The sequence below is a fragment of the Lytechinus variegatus genome, chromosome 1, assembly GCF_018143015.1.
Source record: "Lytechinus variegatus isolate NC3 chromosome 1, Lvar_3.0, whole genome shotgun sequence".
In the NCBI taxonomy this organism is placed as follows: Eukaryota; Metazoa; Echinodermata; class Echinoidea; order Temnopleuroida; family Toxopneustidae; genus Lytechinus; species Lytechinus variegatus.
The window spans coordinates 75,330,771-75,347,862 of record NC_054740.1 but is presented as its reverse complement, the minus strand read 5'-3'; positions in this window follow the sequence as shown (position 1 = coordinate 75,347,862).

Here is a 17,092-nt window from a genome sequence, read left to right as displayed (position 1 = left end):
GATCGCTCTAATCTCACTCTTCATCACCCCCCCCCCCAAAAAAAAAAAATGGAAAAAATGACACGGAAAAGTTAGCGTTCACAACACTTTAAAAGATTCCTTCTAATGATAAATCTCAATTCTATTCTGGCGAGAAAAGGACGCAACTCCGAGTCCAAGATAGAATTTTGATCTTCAGATGGAAATATTTGGCAATGGTATACAGGCATCCAATTTCACTTTACTTCCTTTTTATTTTACCAGGTAGGGCTATTTTATTTTCACCTTGACTTTCAGACTTTCAAACGCAATATTTATATAGGATATCTTTTTTAGAAATCAAATTATTGCAGGGATGCCAACAACACGATATATTTCTTTTAAAAATGATTGTCCAGCATAATCGTATCAACTGCGAATAATTCTAAATGAGAGCTATATATAGCAATGATACCTCCACATGCTTTTCCCCAATTTGAAGAAGAAGAAACAAACGCCGGTATCAATGTTTGCTTATCGACTTACGTGAGTGCTCCACACGTGGTTAGTGCAAAGATCAAACAAAAAACCCTATCGCCAAAATAACATGACCTTATAGTCGTGATGAATTTATAACGCAAAGCATTTAGAACTTGGCGATATGTTTTTGCAGTGCTTTTATTTAATGTGCAGTTTCTTTCTATATTATACCACGCACTCGTCGGCAATATATAGAAACGTTTAATTCAGACTTGCAGAATGTTTTTTTTTGTATCCCCACTTTTACACCTTCACGGAAGCAACACGGATCATCCCGGATTGTTAATCCGGGGTCACATCCGCGTACAGTCCGACGTTACCGTGTACACACCGGCTACTCATCCGGCGCCATCCTTGGTTAACCGGCATATCCGGGAGAAAAATTGAACATGTTCAATTTTCATCCAGGAGAACACGGACGGATAATCATCGGTGTCCATCCGTGTAGCCACGTACCTTATCCGTGCAGGCTACCGAATGCAACCGGGAGGCTCCCTTGAGGAACCGGGAAGTCCTTGTTGATACCGGCTTTATATCCAGGGTCTAAACTTTTCCATTGTTTGCATACATGAACAATACTCCGTGTTCATGGCCATGTTTGTGTACATGGTACAACGAACCCACCCCCTCTCCTCCCGCCCTTCAACTGTGAAGGATATAAAAACATGAGAAAATATTAAGGCAAGGACGTGAATTACTTAAGGACCTACGACGTAAAGCGAATGGCAAGGACGAGTCTGCTTTGAAACCAAAGGTTGTAAAGAGCTAAGGAAATAACATCTCACGTTCTTTTTTACCCGAAGCGCGGTCAATCTAGGAGCAGTAATATTACATTATTTTCATGTTCGTTTTGATTATTATAATATTTATTACTATAACTTCATATTATTATTTTTATGTGCTATTTTTTGTGTGTGAAACCTATCGATTTATTGGTTAGATGTTTTGTTCGATTATTTTGGTTATTTCATATAACATCATATATCATCATACATGTAAAGGATAGTATATTATTACACATATCACTTCAGTCGATTTGTGCTTTGGAACGTTGGGGGATACGTGAGGAAGATTATTCCATATACAAATACGATCGTTATTCATATTGAATCAATGACTGGCTAATGGCAAGGACTCTATCTGCATGACTCGTCGACACAATTCTTGATAGCTGTGGTATAATCCTGACAAGGCCTGTCTTCTCATCCGTTTGCAACAATAAGCTTTTTTAAGCTTTAGTATATATCTTACGTAACTCTCAGTGTAAGAAAGTGGAAGACTAGAATTTCTGTGTGTGTGTTTTAAGTACGTAGAAACTATTATTCGTTTTATCCGCCCCCCCCCAAAAAAAAAATGGGTGCTGGTGATAAACTTTGCACTGAAAGTGGACTGAAGCCGGCTCGGATTGAGTCTATATACCTCTTGATGAGGTTTGAAGGCGGCTCATCACTTCTTCTGTCCCGCGATTAGTATGCGTATCCTGTATCACCCCCCCCCCCCCTCAGGCCGGCGTGACCACTGAACTATAAAAATACCGAACTATATATAGCTATAACAAACAATAAGAACAATAAAAAACGTTTGAATAAAAAGTATAAGATCAGTAGTTTTACGTGGAAAGGCGACTGGAAGCCGGCTTATGCATGCGCAGTGGCGTACCTAGGATTTTTCACGGGGGGGGGGGGCAAATTCGTCCTCCCAAAAATTTGACAAGCAAAAAAAAAGGTATTCAAGCTCGTCAGGGGGGGCAGGGATATGTCCCTTGCATGGGTTGTGACTCGTCAGGGGGCAGACTGCCCCCCCCCCCCGTAGGTACGCTATGCTTATGCGTATAGACACACTGGCCTCCTCAAAGTCTGAAACCGTGTGTATCAAGGGGATACATCTTTTGTTCACCATGTCCACTTTCGGCGTTTTGTGTTGGCTAAGTGCAGTCGATCGGTGCAGTGTCTGCTTTTCGAACCAAAAAAGGTCGATGGTTCGAGTCCACTCCGGGCGGATGACAGGAACCTGAGTTGTGCGTGTAAACGCGTCCCTCCATGCACGTGTTACAAAGATGCAGGATGTGTCAAATAAAGAGGCAATGAAGAGCTCAAAAAGGTAATTTTTCTCTCTTGCATGGCCAAGCTGTATAAACTCCCTTACGAATCATTATGGATATAATGTAACGGATGTTGCATAGGAATCTGTAACACTTACTATAAATGATAATGATTATTCAAATTTCAACATTAATAATGGTAATGATAATGATAATAATAATAACAACAATAATAATGATAACAATAATAGTAATAATAATAATGATAATAATGATAATAATAATAACAATAACAATAATAATAATAATATTACTAATAATAGTAATAATAATGATAATAATAACAATAATAACAATAATAATAATAATAACAATGATAATAATGATAATGTTGATGATGAGGTTTAAGGGTATTGAGCACATATCCAATTGAAGGTTGGTCTCCTCCAATCAAACAATCATGCATAGATTTAACTCGTAAATTTGCATGTTGGATCAAAAATATTTGAATTCTTCCTTAATTGTCACTAAGCACATTCAAACAGCAATTGGGTCTTTTATGTCCAGGACCCTCCCTTCTTGAATTTTGCAAATTCAATTAAATTGAATTTATTTCCATACTTCACAAGATAACAAAATGATAACATAATAAAAGAAATACATTTGATTACACAGAAATACAAAAATAATGGCAGTAAAGTGAAATATGAAGGAACCTGCATGCATAGAAACGGTACCCAAGCAACTCTGTATTAAATGGGTCTAACAGTGCGACAATAATTTAGCCCGGGGGGGGGGGGGAGTCAAATTTATTGCTGTACACACGCGTGGCCAAATTATTTCCAAACACCCCCTAAGTGAGTTTTTCTCTGTGTGCAAAATAACCCCCTAAACAAGTTTTTAGCGGGCTTTATTTACACATTTTGGCCCCTTAACAAGTTGTTGCCAGAATATGACCTCGGGGAAAAAGCTTGGGGAAAAACATACCCTAAACACGTTTGGCTAGTCTTTAAAAAAAGCTTTGGACAAAACACCTTAATACGTTTGACCCTGTTACTGACCATTTACCAGTTTTACAAAATTATTTTAAAATCGGTGTTTTGATACCCTTACGAGTACACGCGAAACACGTGAAAAACAGCCTTTTGAACGCCTTTTTTTTGGTCACGCGTGTGTACAGCAATAATATCCCCGGGGCAATTTACTCACTTTCACGATTTAACATTATCATACTTTTCACGATTGGTGGCAACACCTCGCCGATGTTGATTACTTTTGTACTTGGGGGATGACCTTACATGCAGTAGCCCCTCCCAGTTCCAACCTTGCCCTTCGTCAAAAGAGTCCTCCTCTACAACAATTAAACAAGGTATAGATGAAATCGAAAATCCCACAAATGCCTACTCCACATTTTGAACGCCCTCAGTCATAAGTGATGAAACAAGCTGATATTAATGGCAAGGACGATCGGCAGTCTCGGCAGACATTGGTAGAAGTCAGCGATTTCATGAATGATTTAATAATTACACAGCAAAAACTGTGGTGTTAACCGGTGTACATAGAGGACCACACCAGTTATTTTACACCGGTGTTAAATTGGTGGTGCTTTTACACCTATAGGTGTTATTACAACACCTTTGGTTGTTACATTTACACTCTTTGGTGTTATGTTCAATCTTTAGGGTGGAATTTTAACACCTCAGGGTGTCAGTTTTAACACCACAGTTTTTACAGTGTATAATATGTCGATGTTTTTCCGGTCCTACTTAAACAATTTAAAACAACAGAATAATACCAGACACCAAACCCAGTCGAATGAAAAATGGATATTCAGTACAGGGCTAACCCCATCATATCGAAATTAAAAACAAATACCGGTGTTTTATAACCTGTCTGTAAGTTAAGACTTGAAGAACGACTGGTGAACCTCTCTTGTGGTAAATGGTAAATGTTTAATGCAGCAAAATGGTCATTGACGATGGTTTAGCGCGTAAGAAAGGTTCTCCAGTCGTTCTTGAAGTCACTTTTAACTTACGAACGGCTTTATAAAACGGCCCCAGAAACTGTATATAGGTTTAAATATTACGAAGTTGACAGAAAACAAAGCAGGTGTGGCTCTAGACTAATTTATTTCAATTTTCATTTATTTATTAATTTATTTTTAATTTATTTATTTATTATTATTATTATTGCTATTTTTTTTTTGGGGGGGGGGCTTCTGGGGACTTGAGATATTTTCGACGTTGTTTTATTGAATACTATGAAAATAGCATATCATTTGCAGCACAGTGTATACGTGGGACTCTCGAGGTGGGCGACTATACTGACCAAGCAGCTGCCCCTCGCCTTAAAAAATATTTACAATATCATGTGAGGGAACGTAGCGACCGAGCCAAAAAATCGCTTAAATTATTTAAAATGCTTGAAAGTGTTTTTAATAACCATTCATCTACATATCTTTACCACAGTTTCACTTCATGTGCATGGGCAATACTTTTTCAAGAGCGATATTTTCCATTTTTATAGACATCTGTCCCCCCCCCCCCTTTGAAAGTATAGCGAGGGAATAGAGTGACCGGGGAAACCTATCATTTAGAGAATTTTATTATGAATTTAAACAAATGTACATCTACAACATCTTTAAATTCTTAAATGGGATAGGCCTACCCAACATGTTGAAAGGCTGCGATGACCCGGGATCGCTGCCCTGATAAAAGCACATCAATGGTCTACACAATTTTCAATTCTTTATTTTATTTCTTTATATTACAATAGAGCACTGTAGAGAATAGAATCAACTCAATCCTAACAGAGGCTTCGATCATAAGGTGCAGGGAGCGATCGCCCCATGATTTTTTTGTCGTTGGAAATACTCGATTTGCCCCCCCCCCCCCTGCCAATAAATTTGACAACTTGTAAACTGTATAATAATATGCAATGCAATTTTTTTTAAAGCATTGGAAATCACTTGTTATAAAAAATCTCTACACTCTAAACTATACCTCTAACTCTCAATCATCTAATCCATTCCATTCCTTGTTTTTATTTAGCAATACGTATATAAATATGGATGGGGGTCGTTTTTCCCTAGTCATTCAAGAATGAATCAACAAATCAGATCAAAGTGCAGTGCACGAGATGAACTCAATATTAAGTGGTCTAAAATTCCAATTTCAATAATCAATCGTACGTGTAACTCTCGATGACACCCATATCTTGCATTAATAATCGAGTACAAAGTTTATCAGTACTCAGAATTGATATTTCTTATAATAGAATGGTACCTATATACAGGGGCAGCTATTTGCTTTTCGATAGGTTTGAACATATCCCGCTGTCAAATGTATTGATAAGTTTTCCATTCATATTTTCATTTCTTGTATGTCAATTGTTGTATAATAGTTATTGTTGTACCATAATTGTTGATCGTTTTCATTAGGTATTGATGAAAAACAGCAAAATAATACTCGCAGTGATAAACCCATTCGACGTCTGATGGGGGCGGAATCTGCGAAGAAACATCTGGCATGTCTGGTCACATCTAAACAGAATCGAGATCTGTTATATACGCTAATATGAGATGAGATGCTAGGCCGAGATTTCCCTCTCGTTCCCTAATTTTTACCTTTATCCAATCTTTTCTCTTTTTTGGGGGGGCGGGGGTGCTTTTGCCGTCCACCCATGCATCAAAATTTAATGATAAATTGCCAAATCATTTACTTAAAAGCAAAAGCCAATTATTCATTTAAAAACTGCATTCAGGTATTTAAAGATTTCTATTGCCAGTGTTTTCGTATTATTCAAGTTGCTCAAAGAGAAAAAAAATGTTAAAAACCATGGATTACTTAGTGTTTGCTTCTTAAAAAAGAATAATCACAAGTATTATTACTAGTACTTTATACCGCGCATTTAACTTAAGGCCCAAAGCGCTTAATTGCAATCAAATAATTGAAATTAATCAAATAATGCTAAAACTACCAACTACGAAAGAGATGGGGTTTTAACGGCTTTCTAGAAAATTGCTAGTGATGGAGACTGTCTCGTTATAAGAGGCAAATCATTTCAGTATTTTGAAGCTGACCCAGTAAAAGTTCTATCACCGGCTAATGTATAGGAATATGATCACCGCGGACGTAATTGCTATACGTAATAAGAGGCAAACAATTTCAGTTATTTGAAGCTGACCCAGTTATTGTATCACCGTCTAATTACCGCCGACAATTGCTATACAGAGTCCCTAAATCTGGATCCTGTTCATTCATTGCTCTAAAGACGATCAAGAGTAATTTTGAACATAATTCTCTGTTTCAAAGGAAGCCAAGGAAGTGAAGATTTAATGTGAAGGATGATTTTATTTTAAAATAGGAATAAGTTTTTATGGTATCTTTCATGTAAAGAAATAGAATAAGCTTATATGGTAACAGATTTTGTAATGAGCCCCTTTGTGATATTTGTAAGAAATCATTGTCACAATGAGTTGTACCAGACAGAGTATACGCTGAAGTACTACCTGTACATGTGCACAAAAGAAAATATTAGAGATCAACTCTTTTGAATGATTTTTGTTAAAATAAAACGATTTGTTGGTTCCCCAACAGTTTGGTTTCCGGATAAATTTCTCTACTTGCATGATTATTTTTAAATTGTTACATTCTATTATCAAGTACTTTCATTTAAAAAGAAGTTTTGCTTTGGAATATTTATAGACTTGCCAATATTTATAGACATGCCAAAAGCTTTTGACTCAATAATTGACCTTTCAATTCTTTTAGGGAAACTTGAACACTACGATGTTCGGGCATATCATTGTGATGGTTTGGAAATTACTTACATGATCGAATCCAATATGTAGTTGTTGATGGTATCAACGTAGAATCATCTACTATGAACTGTGGTGTTCATCAAGGGTAAGTTCTGGGGCCACTGTTGTTCTCTATCTATATTAATGATTCTCATAATACATCACACTTTTCTTGTATTAATTTTCTGCGAATAACATTGGTTTTTGCTGTCCGATAGCAACATTGTTACATTATGCAAACAACGAAATTATAAAAGTTACATATTATGGATCTGTTGTTACAAATTCATTGAATGTAAAACTGAAAAATGGCATCCTGGACTCCTAATTATTGGTCATATCTTGCGCGAAAGATTGTAATTACTTTGTAGTGGCGTACAGATGGGGAGCAACCCCCCCCAAAAAAAAAGAGATAAATAAATGAAAAAAAATAAGACTAGCCAAGAGAAAGGGGGAGAGAGAAGGTGAAATATATTATTTTCTGAATATTATGTCAACATCTATCACAAAATTGTTTTTTTTTTGTAATAAGAATGCCAATAATTTTGCTGGCTCGATTCGCTCGCAACTTTTATAAAATTATTTTGCCTTATACGCCATAACTGGCCCCTCAAATATTTTGCCTAATTGCGCCACTAATGCTTTGTGTATAATAGCATGGTGACTCACATATCTTGACTTATTTTAACATTGCATGGGATAATAAATTCAGAACACTTACTGATAAACTAATTACAAAAATCTGCAAAAGAGGGTGGTAATGCTTTTAACGAAATCCCGTTATTTAGGCATCCAAACAGACCTTTATCCCTTCTGTTTGCCACTAATGCGTCTCTTTAGATTCATTTCGGTCACCTGAGATTTAAAAAAAATAACGCTTTCGAGGTATGAAATCCTCTGTAAAGCAATCTTATTACAAAGATTATTACAACAAAAATATACGTCAAAATTATTTTTTAATTTCTCGTTTTATAAGTGCTTGTTGTGTGTTACATGTGAGGGTGGGTGTGTGTAAGATATTGTTATTACGTTGCGTGTATTATGCATTCTTGTATACATAGCTATATCTATTTTTCACATGTGTGCTCAGAGTGAACTCGTATGGCATTCGGGCTTCCTGTCGATGGTATAACTGATTATGATTTCGTAAATTTACACAATAACAATGATGATCATTTTCTTGTATGTACCGGGGGGGGGGGGGGTGGGCTTCAGCCCCCACTTTTTTTCCAAAACCGTGTACAAAAATGTAAAATTGACCATATGATTGTGATTTTTAGCATGGTCAGCCCCCCCCCACTTTGAAAACCGTTCCGCGGCCCCCGAGTAGTGTCCTTCTCACAGGCCTAGCTTCTCTTGGGGTCCTAAAACATTCATGTTATTATATAAAGTTATGTCAGCGTATTTAATAGTGATTGACGTATAATATGTTTGGTTTTGAATAAATAAATAATTCCTCCATTCGTTCATCCATCAATTCTTTCTTTCTTTATTTCATTCAATTCAATCAATCAATCATTCATTCACCCCTCACCGTTTCCTCTCTCCACTCAAGCTTTTCTTGTTTGCCTCTGTGTAACTTTTTTTTGGGGGGTAATATGAGTTATTTTAACTGCATACATGAGAACATGAAAATTTGAATCTATACACTGACATGAAACCTTTATCTTGAACTCTGATCAGAATTCAGTTTTATTTTTCATATTCAGCAGTTTTTTCGTGTGTGATATCTTGATTATACCACAACCTCTTAATATGGTGACGTCAACTCTTATCTTCCTTGCTTCCACTTTGGTGTCACACTCGAATTCTCTAATATTTGGAAAGCAAGTAGTCATAGGCGGATCCGGGGGGCAGGGGCCTCGGGCCCAACCCCCTATTGGCGGAGCCAAAAAAAAAAAAAAACGTAAAAAAGAACAAGAAAGTGTAAACTGGGGATAAAAGACAGGAAAAGAAAAGAAAAATAAGAGGAAGACGGGTGAATAAAATAAGATGAGGGGAAGACTTGGAAAATAAAAAAATCTTTCATGTCACTATACAGTGCGTATCAAAAAAAAGTTTACACTTTGAAAAAGCCCTGGGAATTAAAATATATACAACATGTGGGTAATTTTTTCACATATGATATTGGGTTTGGGTCTCATCTATCCAATGAAAGTAAAAGTTTTGACAGAATGTTACACTTGAGTGAGCACTGTCCATTTTTGTAAAGCTCGAAGAAATCTGTTTGCGCAGAAATGCTTGTTTTCACGCTGTGTCAAGGGGAAAGGGCGAAATCAAACTTACCCTGTGAAGCATTTCTCATAAATTTCCCTAGCACTTTTAGCCAATTGAAATAAAACGGATACATTCAAGCATTTTGTAACAATTTTGCCGCCCAAATTTGAAATTTCAACACTTAGTAACCCTTTTTGTGCAAGCTGGATCTGGGGACATAACTGAATCTGAACAAAAGTTTGTATCAGACATCTCCAGCATTTTTCACTAAGTTTTTATCATTTAAAGTTGGTTTACATTTCATTTTCATTTAATACTTGTTTCTCCACACTTTTCCCAAGCTTGGCAATGATTAACAAAATGAAAATCAAGCCTAAGCCATTTCATGTAAATCACAGCTCAGTGTAAAGCAAATATCGTCACGATGGACTCGGTGTGTGGGGGAGTGGGATGGGGCGCAATGCACTCTTCGAAGTGTTTTGGGCAAGGAAACAAGTTTAAAAAGGTAAAATATATCTTCATATCAATTTTACTTGCTAATTTCCACGTGTTCTTCATGATTAAGGTCTACTTTTATTCGCATAACTATTTCAAAGTTCTGCGCAAATAATTTTTCACCAACTTTTCAAAAGTAAGTGGTGCTCACTCAAGCGGAAATATTTTTCGACAGTTATATCGTCATTTGCTTAAATGGATCTGTACCAATGCTAAAATGTGGAAAAATCGTCAGGATATTACAAATATATAATTTTACAGGATTTTTTCTAAGTGTAAACTTTTTTTTGATACGCACTGTATACAAATATCAAAGAGAAAGTTCGTGTATTGCCTAATTTCTAAAAATATCCGTTCACGTCCGATTGTCAAAACATATCAGCTAGCGCTGCGCGCTCGCATTTCGATTGAGTTAAGTATACCTCCATAACAGGGGCGTCGATCCATTTTTAAGATTGGGGGGGGGGGGGGCAAAAATCATGAATCAACTTACCAAAGGCAAAACAAACCAACACACCCACACCCTCACACACACACCCCCACATATATGACTCATGAGATAGAGACACATATCTCACCAACAAATGCGAGCGCGAAGCGCGAGCTGAAATTTTTTGAAATACTGACCTGATAACGGGAAAAAGGTGCATGTTGACTGTTTGTAGTAACTCATATGAGGAGAATACATATCTCATTACACAGATAATGCGAATGCCGAGACCGAGCTGAGACCTGAAAGCTTGATATTCTAAGCATTTTTTTGCACCAATGATTAAGACGGGTATCTAAAAACCAAACAATAGATGCGAGCCCGAAGCGCGAGCTGAAATTTTGATATTTCGCTCTGAAAATATTGAGTTTTAATAAGATAAACAAGATAAACAAAATAATATCCACCAAAAGACTATTGCAAATCGAAGCGGGAGTTCTTTTTCGGCTTAAAACCGAAAACGGGTCATTCTGTTCACCTATAAAAGTAAGGGTTTTTGCTACAGAAATGATGCGAGCGCGAAGCGCGAGCTGAAAATTTTTTATATTCCAATCTGAAAATGTTGAGCACGATTTTAAATAAAGAATGAGTTGTGTATCTCAGTCTCGCTTGCTGATTTCTGTGTAACATTACAATCTTATTTTATTTTTTGCACATGCGGAATTATGGGGGGGGGGGCAAAACGATATGTTTGCCCCCCAATATTTTCATTGATGGGGCGATCGCCCCCCTGCCCCCCCAGGATCGAAACCTCTGCATAATAATTCTATAACAAAACTTCTTAAAATCCCCTTTTCATGACAGTTTATCAATGAAAAATGCAAAATTTGCGCTTGCATTAATTGTTACAAATATATTTTTACATCCTATTCTTAATTACAAAAGTGCTTAAAATGCCAAAGCCTTGATATCAACAAATTTTGCGCTCTCACTGGGCTTATTAGATTAATAAATATGATAACATCTTTTGGTTCTTATATAATAGAAGTGTCCCTTTTTCAGAATGGAAAACGTACAAGTTTCATCTCGGGCTTAGGAAGAGTAGGGCGATAGTCATCATTTTCATGTGATGAGAAATGTTATTAGAATGTCCCTGTCATTGGTCAAATTGATACCAAAAATGAAATTATTATACATTTGTGTTGTTTTCAAAGAATAAAGCTATAGTGACTGTAAGGACTGCACCTTCAAAGAAAAATAAATAATTTTGAGTGGCTGATCGGGGAAAATATGAGTGAAAATTTGTTTCGACCACTCCCCCTCCCCCGTTGGCGAAAGCTTGGTCTGCCCCTGAATAAGAATACTTTCTGTAACATATAATTATGAATCGTTATTTCCGTCCCCACGCAAAGTCACGTCGAATAACCTTAACATTAGCTATTTGCACAGAGATATTTACATAGTGAAATCTCTATCTCTTCTGTCGTTCAAAAAGAAATCGGAGTCATTGGCTGTACTTGAGCAACTTGAATGTCATGAGAGTACCATTGTTTGACCTGCCTCATTGATAAACCGTCAATAATTTCCTTTTTGAACGCTGCAAATTATGGTTTGATTTTTTTGCCAATAAAACAGCTCAGTTTCATATATCCTCCTCCTCTCCTTCCTCTTCCTCATCTCCTTCCTCTTCCTCTAGGTGTTCTCCTTCTCCTCCTCCTCCTTCTTTCGTTGTCATGTTTCACAGCATTTGTTTTGGGGGTCATTTGATGACATGCCCAACCAGTATCATCAGCATACCATCGCGGTTGGAGCGCAACGTTCGTCACCAATTTGTAAAGGGACTACTAGTATATAGATTGGTGAAACATTTTTCAGAAAATGGTACAAGCTTGAAAACTGGCACCAAGGTAGAGTAGGTTATTCTAAACATTTTCAGCAGGGGGTCTAATTTCTAAAAATATCCCTGTTCATGTCCGATTGTCCAAACTTATCAGCTAGCGCTGCGCGCTCGCATTTCGCTTGAGTTAAGTATACCTCCATAATAATTCTATAACAAAACTTCTTAAAATCCCCTTTTCATGAAATCAATGAAAAATGAAAAAATGTCGGCTCGTGATTTGCGCTTGCATTAATTGTTACAAATATATTTTTACATGCTATTCATAATTACAAAAGTGCTTAAAATGCCAAAGCCTTGATATCAACAAATTTTCCGCTCTCACTGGGCTTATTAGATTAATAAATATGACATCTTTATTGGTTCTTATACAGTGCGTATCAAAAAAAAGTTTACACTTAGAAAAAGTCCTGTAAAATTATGCATTTGTAATATCCTGAAGATTTTTCCACATTTTAACATTGGTACAGAACAATTTAAGCAAATTACGATATAATTGTCGAAAAATATTTCCGCTTGAGTGAGCACCACTTACTTTTAAAAAGTTAGTGAAAAATTATTTGCGCAGAAATTTGAACTAGTTATGCGAATAAAAGTAGGCCTTAATCATGAAGAACACATGGAATTTAGCTAGTAAAATTGATTTGAAGATATCTTTTACCTTTTAAACTTGTTTCCTTGCCCAAAACACTTCGAAGAGTGCATTGCGCCCCACCCCACTCCCCCACACACCAAGGCCATTGTGACGATATTTGCTTTACACTGAGCTGTGATTTACATGAAATGGCTTAGGCTTGATTTTCATTGTGTTAATCATTGTCAAGCTTGGGAAAAGTGTGGAGAAACAAGTATTGAATGAAATATGAAATGTAAACCCACTTTAAATCATAAAACCTTAGTGAAAATGCTGGAGATGTCTGATATAAACTTTTGTTCAGATTCAGTTATGTCATCAGATCCAGCTGGCACAAAAATGGTAAAGGTTGTGCTTACTAAGTGTTGAAATTTCAATTTTGGTAGCAAAATTGTTACAAAATGTTTGAATGTATCCGTTTTATTCAATTGACTAAAAGTGCAAGGGAAATGTATGAGAGATGTTTCGCAGGGTAAGTTTGATTTCGCCCTTTCCCCTTGACACATCGTGAAAACAGAAAACGAGCATTTCTGCATACGCAAACAAATTTCTGCGAGCTTTACAAAAATGGACAGTTCTCACTCTAGTGTAACATTCTGTCAAATCTTTTACTTTCATTGGATAGATGAGACCCAAACCCAAGATTATATGTGAAAAAATTACCCACATGTTGTATATTTTTTTATTTCCAGGGCTTTTTCAAAGTGTAAACTTTTTTTTGATACGCACTGTATAATGGAAGGTCCCTTATTTCAGAATGGAAAACGCACAAGTTTCATCTCGGGCTTAGGAAGAGTAGGGCGATAGTCATCATTTTCATATGACGAGAAATGTTATTAGAATGTCCCTGTCATTGGTCAAATTGATACCAAAAATGAGATTATTACATATTTATGTTGGTTTCAAAGAATAAAGCTATAGTGACTGTAAGGACTACACCTTCAAAGAAAAAAAAAATCAATTTTGAGCGGCTGATCGGGGAAAATATGATTGAAAATTTGTTTCGACCCCCCCCCTCCCCAATTGGCGAAAGCTGGTTCTGCCCCTGAATAAGAATACTTTCTGTAACGTATATATGCATCGTTATTTCCGCCCCCACGCAAAGTCACGTCGAATAACCTTAACACAAGCTATTTGCACAAGGAATATTTACATAGTGAAATCTCTATCTCTTCTGTCGTTCAAAAAGAAATCGGAGCCATTGGTTGTATTTGAGCAACTTGAATGTCATGACAGTAGCATTGTTTGACCTGCCTCATTAGATTGATAAACCGTCATTAACTTCCTTTCTGAACGCTGCAAATTATGGTTTGATTTTTTGCCAATAAAAAAGCTCAGCTTCATATATGCTCCTTCTCTCCTCTCCTTCTTCCTCTAGTTGTTCTCCTTCTCCTCCTTTTCATTGTCATGTTTCACGACATTTGTTTTGGGGGTCATTTGATGATATGCCCAACCAGTATCATCAGCATACCATCTCGGTTGGAGCGCAACGTTCGTCTCCAATTTGTAAAGGCACTATTAGTCTATAGGTGATTGGTGAAACATTTTTCAGAAAATGGTACAAGCTTGAAAACTGGCCCCAAGGTAGAGTAGGTTATTCTAAACATTTTCAGCAGGGGGTGCCAACGTGAGTTTCCGAAATATAGCAACGGTTCTTAGGTAACATATTTACCTCAGTAGCTGAGCTTTATTGGGCTTGAGGAACAGTTTCACAGCGATGTGTCACATTAATTTTAATTTAATACATATTCCTTTATATCACAACAGTTTTGATCCACTTATTCATAGCAACTGTTGCTAATAAAGGGAGCATTTTTCCATCAAAGTTCTGATCATTATAATTTACTCAGAAGAGCTCAGAAATTAATTTTGGCCCATAGATTCCTTATGTGACGAACTTTTCGACAGACCCAATGAGCACCATAGCAATGGTTGCTAGTTAAAAATTTCCTCAGTAACCAATACTTATAGGATGTTTTTTATGATTATAATTTCTATGAACCACATCTTTCATATTCAAACATTAATATATTAATCAAAACAACCCAGGAACATGTATACCCGAACATACATGATAAGAACCAGTTGCTAAGTAACATGTTTTCTGCAACCGTTTGTTAAAGGCCGTATGGTAAGATTATTAATGTGTGTAAGTACATGCTTAAAAACGTAAAACCTTGCATGAATTAAACTACCACATGATATGGTTTATATTATAAAAAAAAGTCTATGGGTTCCATATTATTGGCATAATAACACTTGTTGCATGTTAGAAAACTCACCTTAAAACCAAAATCTTTCTCCATTTGGAAACCACTATTATTAGGGATAAACCTAAACATAATAATGTAAAAGATCAACCATTGATTAAATTATTTGGTGTCTTTCATAGTAAAGGGTTACTGTATTTTTTAATGTCTGTTATTACTCTATAGTTATATCACTGAATGATAATAGACCTCATAATTACTTATCTGAGTGATTGACGATAGAGGTAGAATTGATAGACATTTGTATCATCATGAATCAAAAGTTTAGAAACCGTTGACATTCTGGAATTCTGGAATTTTCCAAGGGGGCCATATTAATCTCTTTTAAGACCCTGTATACCTACAAATGTCCATGGAAAGATTTCCACAAAATTTCCACGTTTAACAAGAGGTCACTCTTGTCGAAGAACGGTTACAAGAACTCACCAAGAGGTCATGGGTGCTTACAACCTAAATATCTCTGATCTTGGAGAGATGAAAGAATGACTGCCAAAAATTTATTCAGTCAACTAAGTTTAAAATCATTTCAAACAAAATCTCACTAGAATATAATTTCCAAATGAGTGCTTGCATGGATACCATATTATCCCTTGCTAATAGTAGTCCGTCACTTAAAAGGCCTTGGTTAACCCCTCCCATCTTTAGCTGCAATGAAGATCATATTAGTTCTCCATGCTGTTCCCGGACCTAATGCTACGTGCAGGAGTTGATTTTAACTTGTCAGTTCCATCTCCAGGTGTTTTAACTTGGATCAATCCTGCACAGCTCCGGGATCTATCATGAAGTGAAAGATCAGTTAGAGTTGATTTGGAACATTGAGAAAAGATTCCAGGTTTGTTGGCCTGGATCCTGCAGCTCCATGATCTATCGTGACTTCTGAAGAAATTAAAAAATTTCAGCTTCCCTTTGCCCTCAAAGTTCAGTGTCTTTCCCAGTGTCCCATGCTACATCCACTACAATACCCTGTCTAATTTTCATAACAAGAGAGATCCTATTTAAATTTTCAATTAGTAAGCACATTTAATGACCCAGTAATGATATTTTCTGTGTGTTAGCTGTGCCATGTATGAGTAAAAAGTATGAAGAAAAATAATGAAATTATGTACAGTTCAGTCTCTAGGCCTACCCACCATAATGATACTTTTTAGCTCTTCAAAGCAGTATACCAGGGGCCTGTTGCATAAAACATTTTACCAGAGAAAACTCTGGTAAAAAATGAAAACTAAGGTTAGTCTGATTTCTGCAATTGACTATACCACACGGCAAAAACTATGGTAAAAACAACCTGAGTTTTCTCAAGTAAAAAGTTTTATGCAACGGGCCCCAGGTATCAGGGAAAATGGTGATGACATCCCCCCCCCATTGGAAAATGCTGCATCCGACCCTGTGTACTGCCAGCAATGTTGAATGGAAAAGATTGTGACATTGGCGAATCATGAAGTTGGGGATTCAAAATATAGACTCCGCATAAGCCAAGTTTCTTTCAGCAAAATAATCACCCAATTCAAAGCATTATGTTAGACCGATACATGCAAAACAGGTGTAAACAAAACCATTTAAGTCAAATTTCACTTCAGTGATCCACAGAGATTTGACTTAGGCAGAATCACCTTTTACATGTATATTAATATTATCCCTTATTGTCAATCTGTATATCCAATTTTACATAAACTCACAATCCAACCTTGTTTGTGTTTAATGTAAACATTTCAATAATCTCTCCAACGTCATTCGTTGTTCAGCAATATTGCAATAAAGATTGATAAAATATAATCCATGAAAAACATTTCAACAATTATTTTGAATTAA